We start from the raw sequence: 8,556 nt of genomic DNA, 5'->3' as shown, positions 1-8,556 counted from the left end.
GTGAAAGATTAGTCTTGGGTCCAGATGTGTTACAAGAAGCCGAAGCTAAAGTTCAACTTGCACGGGAACATTTACTGACCGCTCAAAGTCAACAAAAGAGCTATGCGGACAAACGTCGGCGAGAACTGGAATTTCAAATTGGCGACCATGTATTCCTAAAGGTTTCCCCGACGAAAGGAGTTAAGAGGTTTGGCATTCGAGGAAAGTTGAGTCCTCGGTTTATTGGACCCTACGAAGTGTTGGAGCGGGTAGGCCCCGTAGCATATCGGTTTGCTTTGCCGCCGAGCCTATCAGGAGTACACAATGTGTTTCATATATCGACACTTCGAAAGTATATCTTTGATCCAACCCACATACTTGAGAGCGCCCCAGTGGATTTGTGAGAAGATTTGTGTTTTGAAGAACATCCCGTGAGAATCCTAGCTCATGAAATAAAACGGCTTCGAAATCGCGAGATACCGTACGTAAAGATACTTTGGAGCAATCACGATGAACGAGAAGCCACTTGGGAATTGGAGAATGCAATGTTAGAGCACTACCCCTATCTTTTCTCGACGGAATCTTGAGGTAAGTGATCCTAAGTTTCGCGGACGAAACTTCTTTTTAGGAGGGTTGAATGTAATACACTGAACTTGTGCAAATTGCGGAGTTCGAGTGTGTGGAATGGAATATGGAACTATCCTACATGTTCTAAAAGGCTTGGACACGTTTTGGGACAAGTTAGAGAGTGTTGGACGGCTAAAAGCAGGGAAGTGCATTGCTGTAGTTTTTTTCGAAATTTTTCATTGTGTACCGATACAGCCATCACCCTGTACCGGTACAGCAAGCAGCAGCTACAGCAGGTGCGTGGCAGCAAGGATTTTTTTGTCTTTTTGCTTCCTGTTCTTATCTTTTAAGCCCAGCACGACCACAGGAGCTCAGCAAGGGTTGCTGGAGCTCAGGAAGAAGTTCTTCCACCATCCTTTCTCTCTCTCACTAGGGATTTTCTCTCTCTACGAAGAAATCGGCAATTTCGCTTATTTTTGTCGCCTCGTTCGTTCTTCGCTGTTCGTGGGTGTCGCTGAGCCTTCGTGGACGTATAAAAGAGTGTTTTGGAGAGTTTTTCGCAGCTCTGAACCAGTGAGGTGCTGGTTGGAAGCTTAAGCAGGTAATCGACTCAATTTCTTCACTCTTGGTGTTCTATTAGTCGAATTGAGTGTGGATTTCGAGATTTTTGCTCTTGGCTGTGCTAGACTGAGATTTCAGCAATTAAGTATGAGTTAATTAGCTATGAATTAATCTCCTTAGATCAGGGATAAGCTACTTTAAAGCTTATTAGAGATGTTTCGCTATTTATGAAGTTATTTCGGACTATACGCGGGTTATTCGATCGAATTGATGCAGTTTGGGATGTGTGTCTTCGCAGCAGGTTTCTGAACCACGTGAAGCTTATTTGGTGACCTGGGAGGCTGGTTTAGAAGGTGTTCTATCCTAAGGTAAGCAAGAATTTCCGTTAGGAAGCTGAAATTGCAAGATTCCGACTATATTTGGTAATATATGATGATGTTGATGCCGTTTTCACGTTGTTCGCAGCGGGATTGTGATCGAGCCCTGAATTGTCTTCGACTGACTTGTGAGGGCTCTTGGAGGTTACAGTTGAGGTACTAGTGTGACATGAAATAGGGGTTTAAGTTTCTACTTTGTACTAAGTACAAATTAGGCCGAAATCGGACATTTCGGTTGTAGTATTGATGCAACTTTTGTGCTTTGTTTTCAGCAGGAGTGGAGCCTTGTTGAGCTGATTTCTGGGACTTCTTGTGACTTGTTGGNTGTGTCTTCGCAGCAGGTTTCTGAACCACGTGAAGCTTATTTGGTGACCTGGGAGGCTGGTTTAGAAGGTGTTCTATCCTAAGGTAAGCAAGAATTTCCGTTAGGAAGCTGAAATTGCAAGATTCCGACTATATTTGGTAATATATGATGATGTTGATGCCGTTTTCACGTTGTTCGCAGCGGGATTGTGATCGAGCCCTGAATTGTCTTCGACTGACTTGTGAGGGCTCTTGGAGGTTACAGTTGAGGTACTAGTGTGACATGAAATAGGGGTTTAAGTTTCTACTTTGTACTAAGTACAAATTAGGCCGAAATCGGACATTTCGGTTGTAGTATTGATGCAACTTTTGTGCTTTGTTTTCAGCAGGAGTGGAGCCTTGTTGAGCTGATTTCTGGGACTTCTTGTGACTTGTTGGAGCCTAGTACTAGGTGGGTTTAAACTAACCAGAGCAAGTGAAGCTCCCCTATGTGCTATATGATACTATAGAAATAGCATATGAATGCATTTTGCGTAACTTGGGAATCGGTATAGATTCAGGACATTATCACCATTATAGTTGCTACATGTATGTGTAGTGAACTGAAATCTCTCTTAAGTGGAGAAATTCATGCATAGAAGTAAACATGTATATGTTCGACTTAGTTGAATGAATCATGGACAATCTAGTATGTTTCTAAAGTAGAAAACGATGACATGCTTTGTGTCTATAATCGTAGTACCATGATAGTGGAAAGCTTCTAATGCTATGTATAAATTAGCATTACTCTTACATGATTACTATTCTAGTGGATACTAGCTATGCTTAATATCTGTTGTATTGAAATTCCGTTCAAAGGATCGAGAATGAGAACATTACAAGATAAAACGTGATGATTGCGATGTATTGGATTATGGACTTTGCTTGCTTGCCATTGTGCTCATTTGCACACGCTTGTGAGGGTAGCTCCCTACAAGCCGGCACTTCGGAGTTGGCCTACGCGACAGTTGCTCGCCCGTACGGGATTGAGTGCCGAAGTGGATTGCCGTGGGGAGTGTTTACTACCACAGGGCCATTAGGCGCAGCGCAAGCTGGACTACCTTGAGTAGGTCCTTATGAATGAAATAAAAATACTAAATGGCAAAGAACAGTAATAAATGCTCATCAGTTATAGTGTACAGTATTTACTTACACATCCATGTTTATGTTCATGTTTAGAGTAGTTGCTATGCTTCTATTATTTAGTTGATTCATTACTGCAGAAATCATGGTTACATGTTGCTTACCTGCTCATTATCTGTTAGCATTGTATAATTATATATATCATACAATTACTGCTTTTGCTTTCATTTAGTACATCATGAGCCTAGTAGTGTTATTCGCCGAGGCTGGCGGCTTACCCACTGGGAACTATTGTTTATAGTTCTCACACCCTTTTGGTGATTGTTTTTACAGAGCCACCTACAGGAGAGGCTAGGGATCGTGGCAAGGGAGTCGCGTCTAGCTAGACATTGCTAGGAGCATGCTAGTCGATCACCTTGCTACTCGGGCTACGGCCGATGGTGATGTCCCCACGTATAGCAAGACTACCATTGTATCTACTTTTTGTATACCCGTGATGTATATGTACTTTTTGGACCGAGAACTACAGTTGTGATACCTCCCTTTTGACAAGATTTTTGGATTGTATTGTCTTTTGTCTTTTGCTTATAGTATCTTGACTTATACATGCTCTGATATCAGGATAGGATTCTTCTATGCTTCTTCCTATCGACTTGCTTCTTGTAGACGCCTTATATACTGCAGGTATATGGCGGGTCTGTGCACATATCGGATATGCTTCCACTGGTATCCGGGCGTGACAGGAAGATCCGACTCATTAAGTCCATAAATGCCGCCGGTGCATTAGTAAGCCCGAATGGCATGACCGTAAACTCATAATGGCCATACCGCGTACGGTATGCCGTCTTGTGCACATCTTTGGGACGTATCTTCAATTAATGATACCCCGACTGCAAATCAATCTTTGAATATACCCTTGACCCCTGCAATTGGTCGAACAGGTTATCAATTCTTAGCAACGGGTATTTATTCTTGATCGTCACTCTCTTCAGCTCGCGGTAATCAACGCAGAGCCGGAGTGTCCCGTCCTTCCTCTTTACAAATAGCACGGGAGCTCCCCACGGGGACACGCTCGGCCGCACGAAGCCCTTATCGAGCAAATCCTGTAACTGAGCTTTCAACTTTTTTAGCTCCACCGGTGCCATTCTGTACGAAGCCTTCGAAATTGGCGCCGCCCCAGGAATCAAGTCGATAACAAACTCGACTTCCCGATCCGTGGGTAGTCCCGGTAACTCCACTAGGAATACATCCGGATACTCTCGCACAACTCGAATACTCTCCAGTTCCGGGTATTCTTTTCGAGGGTCTACGATGGTCGCCAAGTAGGCCTTACAACCACCTTTAATCATCCTTTTTGCCCTCACCGTCGATATAGTTGCTGCGAAGCGTTTGCCCTTGCACGCCCGATAGACAAACTCCTCTTGGTTGGGTTCACGGAACGTGATCACCCTTCTTTCACAATCTATAACCGCGTAGTACTTGGAGAGCCAGTTGATCCCCAAGATTACTTCGAATCCCCACATTTCTTTCAACACTAGGAGGTCGATCGGCATAATCCAATCACCTATTTGCACTGGGCAGTCCAAGCACTCATCATAGACGTCGATCGAGTGCTCGGGAGTGTTCACCGACCAATACTCCTCGTTATGAGTGATCTCTATATCATGAGCTTGTGCGAATGATGCTAATATGAATGAATGAGATGCACCCGTATCAAATATAGCTCTAGCCCTAGTGCCTCTGATCAGAATAATACCTGCCACCACGTCGTCGGGAACGATGATGGGTGGCTCCTCCACCTGAGTGGCAAAAACCCGCCCACTAGGTGCTCGAGAAGCCTCCGGCTGACGTGGCGCCGACGATCGTCCAGCAGATGTTGCGGGTGGCAGTCCCGCCAGCTGTCGCTGCGTGTACTGTACTGAGGCTGATGACGGGGCTGGGGACGCGCCGTCCGGGCACTCTCGACTCATGTGCCCCAGTTGGCCACATCGATAACACCGCCCCCCCCGCTGTGGGCAACTGGTGGCTCTATGCTCCCTGCCGCATATCACACACGGGTAGGTAATCTGGCCCCGTGTCTGACTCCTACCTCCCCGCCATTGCGATCGTTGTGGTCGCGGGGGTCGCTTAAAACTCGACTGTGCCGCCGATCCACAAGCCGGCCGTTTCTTTGCCTTATCTCATTCCCTTTCTCTCTCAAAGGTCTCGCGCTCATCACGCGCGATTGCATTCCCGCGCTCCACCCAAAGCGGGCGATCGAGCACTTCCTCGTAGGTCTTCAACCGGAAAGCATGTATGACCTTAAAAATCTCAGGTCGCAACCCGCGCTCGAATACTTCCGCTCGGTACCTATCTCCATGGACCAAGTCCGGCACACAGTTAATCATGTGCGTGAACTCCCTCTCGTACTCCCGCACTGAACGGCTTCCTTGCCTCAGCTTCCTGAAATCTTCCTTGATTTTCCTCTTGTCGCTTTCGGGGAAATACTCCATCAGCAACATCTCCCGGAATGCTTCGCAAGTAAGGAAAGGGTACCCTAACGAGCGATTTTCCTCGCTTGGTTCCACCACAACCGAGCTGACCCATCGAAGCAATGAGCCGCCAGGTGAACTTTATCCTTCTCGAGGGTATAGATATCCTCGAATAAGGCCTCCATCGCGGCTAGCCAATTCTCCGTCGTCCACGGATCCTTTACGTCACCGTTGAAGGTTGGAGGGTTGAATCGCTTAAATGCTGTCAGCGCCGCCAACGTGCGCTCCTGCTCTACCTCAAGTACGTCAGAAATAGGGGCCGATGAACCCGATGCCGTCGGAGGAATAGCCGTCACTGGTGCTGCCGCCACCGCAGGAGGTGGTGCTACAGGAGCAGCCGGTGCAGGCGGATCCCTCGGTACGGATGCCGCCGCTGCCTGTTGCGCAATCATTTCATGGAGCTGCCCAATCTGCTCCCCTTGAAGCCGCATAGCCCCGGCAAATGTCGCTACCTGGGCTCGCAGCTCACACACGTCGTCCGACCCCGACTGCCCGGGCTCCTCCCGAGGCTCCGCCGGTGTGGACCTCGTAACTCTCCTTGGTGGTGCCATCGCGTCCTGAAACGCACTGTATACACACATTAGTATTCGAAGCACGTGACTCCTACACGTTCCAAACAAGTACCCAATTAAGCGAAAGCACAAGCCTAATTATTTCCACTCTCGGTGTTATGTGGTCGGCCGCCCCACAAAATCCCTTAAGTAGACAACAATTAAGCCTTCTAATCCATCTCTACTTCCTTCTAGAGAAGTGTTATAGTTAACCCAATCCTTCGCCTTCGCATAAGCCAGGTCCACGTTAAGCGTTTCCTAAGTTCCTAAGGTCTCCAAGCCTATGGTTCCTAGGTCATTCCTAGAGTTTTGCTTTGAACTTCGCTCTGATACCATTATATCTGTCACACCCCAATTCCCGCCAATTTGGTCGGGTTCGAGTCACGTCAACAGACGCCGAACGGGCAGAGCCTCCCCTGTCCGCCCAAGGCTCTAACAACATGTATAAATAGGCAATCAACAAGGGAATTGCATATATAATACAAGGCTTGCACAAGGGCAAGCAACAACGGAAGCGAAAGCTCTAAGCTAAATACACATCACACATGATATTTGATTTCATTTAAACCAAATTCAAGTAAACAAAGCTATTACATTCCATTCAACCATTATATCTTTTTACATTTAGTCATCCACCAAATACATGATTGTTTACAACTTTACCTCTAATTCAACAAAATAAAGCTGCTACATGTACGCCAAAAGGGAAATGACTACAAAATGTAATGCTACTCCGGTGGCCGCTACCTACGGCGCTAAACCCTTGCCTCGGTCCTCCGCCGCCCCGATTGTGCTAGGACCTGTAGGGTTAGTGGTGTGAGAACTACAACGAAGTTCCCAGTGGGCTCGGCATCCGACCTCGCCGACTTACCCACTAGGTCCATCCAAGCACAAGTATTTCAAAGGAGGAAAAGTAACCACTACTAATGCAACTAATACTATGCCTGCAAGAAAGAAGTCAGTAGAAATATAATTTCAATGCGATAATGGAAATGCATGCATGCTCCAATCATAATCAAACTTTGGCTCTTACCCAATCTTACCGGTTAACTCTGTTAACCCCAATAACTCACAACCCAAAATCCCTTAATAACGGGGGACTCGAACCTCCCTAGGGACCGTCAACTGGTGGGACTTTACCACGCCCAGTGGTGACCAACTCCGGAGCGCACCGCTCGAGGGGGAGCGACCTCCCTCAAGCCAAGACGAAATGTGAGTATCGATCTAATCCTCAACTTGAGGACTCATAGCCACTAGTCACAATGCCAATGTCACGATAGGTCTCTACCTATTCATTCTTGCCACTCTCAAGGCTTTACCTTTGACGATGTCAAAATGGGTTAAACTATATTCAACGGTTCATCTCTCAATGCAAATCTTGTTTCTATGTCAATGTCACCCTTGTTTTCTATTGTCCAAGTCCATTCTCACATTCACACAACTTGAGGGTCCAATCACACATGTCCATTTTGGTTCTATCATTCTCTATGTTCAACTACGTTAGAAGCATATAAATGAAGTCAAACCAAGTTCCACATGTAGCTACCCTACTATGCATGAATGGGTATATATATATATATATTCTCAAAAATAGAGAAATAGACATAGAGGGGAATCCAACGATTCCGGCGTGCACCCCCCACCTCTATTGGTTGTGTGGGTGTAGATTATGAAAGCTCCCGCACTTTACGAAAGCCGATTCCGCGCCCTATAATCAAAATAGTGCCATATTAGGCCTTTTTGTACATGAACTATACTCTATCATTTTCGCAATGTTAAACGAAGTTGTCCCACGCGTTTAGGACACCCCCAATTAGGTTTCTACGGGGTCAATTTGTCCCCGAAAAATCCTAGGGCAAAAGCCCCAAATCCAAGCCCTAATATTGTCATTTAGGGTTTTCCCATGAATCGATCCCAATCCTAAGCAAACGATAGCTTAGAATCATCTAAGAAGCACTCTAGTAAGGTTTCTAGACCTTTGGTACCAACCCTAGGGCTCCAAACACCACTTCCAAGGATTCACCATGAGAGCACTTTGAGCTCTCATGGGAACCATGGTGTACATGGCTCAAAAGAGCCTTTAAAGCCTCTAGGGAGTACAAAGCTCCCATTTTCTAAGCCAAAATCCAAACCCTAGGCTCATTTCTACCAAAAACTCACCTTAGCCCAAGCTCCTCCAAGTCCTTCTTGTAGGAGAGCTTGTAGAACCCACCAAGGCCTCCAAATCCTCCATCCCTTCACTTCTTCTTCTTCTTCTCCAAGCCCTAGAGCAAGAGTTCTAGAGAGAGAAAGAGAGGAAATGGGTGAGAAGGGTGAAAATGGCTGTGGGAGAGAGGGGATGAGTCATATATAGTGTTGTAACAATTGCACTTAAGCCCCTCCACTTGTTTCCTCTTGAACTGCCTACACTGGGCATTTTTCTCCTTCGGGGACCGGTCTCCCCGACCAGGGACCGGTTCCCGAACGAGGATTTTCCAGGACTTAGCCAAATTTTTGAGTTTCTCAGCTGTTGCGCAGCGAGGGACCGGTCTGCCCGTCAGGGACCGGTCTCCCGAGGACCGGTCT

The 8,556-nt window shown here is 46.6% G+C and overlaps 2 long non-coding RNA genes across 2 annotated transcripts; both read left to right on the top strand.

Annotated features, from left to right (window-relative positions):
• Positions 981-1,794, top strand: LOC109728541. The gene is made up of 4 exons (XR_002220990.1): positions 981-1,147; positions 1,409-1,475; positions 1,573-1,640; positions 1,760-1,794. It is a non-coding gene; the product is annotated as an uncharacterized LOC109728541 (long non-coding RNA).
• LOC109728555 lies at positions 1,994-3,292 on the top strand. Its single transcript, XR_002220994.1, has 3 exons — positions 1,994-2,057; positions 2,177-2,238; positions 3,243-3,292. It is a non-coding gene; the product is annotated as an uncharacterized LOC109728555 (long non-coding RNA).

Source organism: Ananas comosus, linkage group 24, assembly GCF_001540865.1.
Source record: "Ananas comosus cultivar F153 linkage group 24, ASM154086v1, whole genome shotgun sequence".
NCBI lineage: Eukaryota > Viridiplantae > Streptophyta > Magnoliopsida > Poales > Bromeliaceae > Ananas > Ananas comosus.
This window is presented reverse-complemented; position numbering and strand designations above follow the sequence as displayed.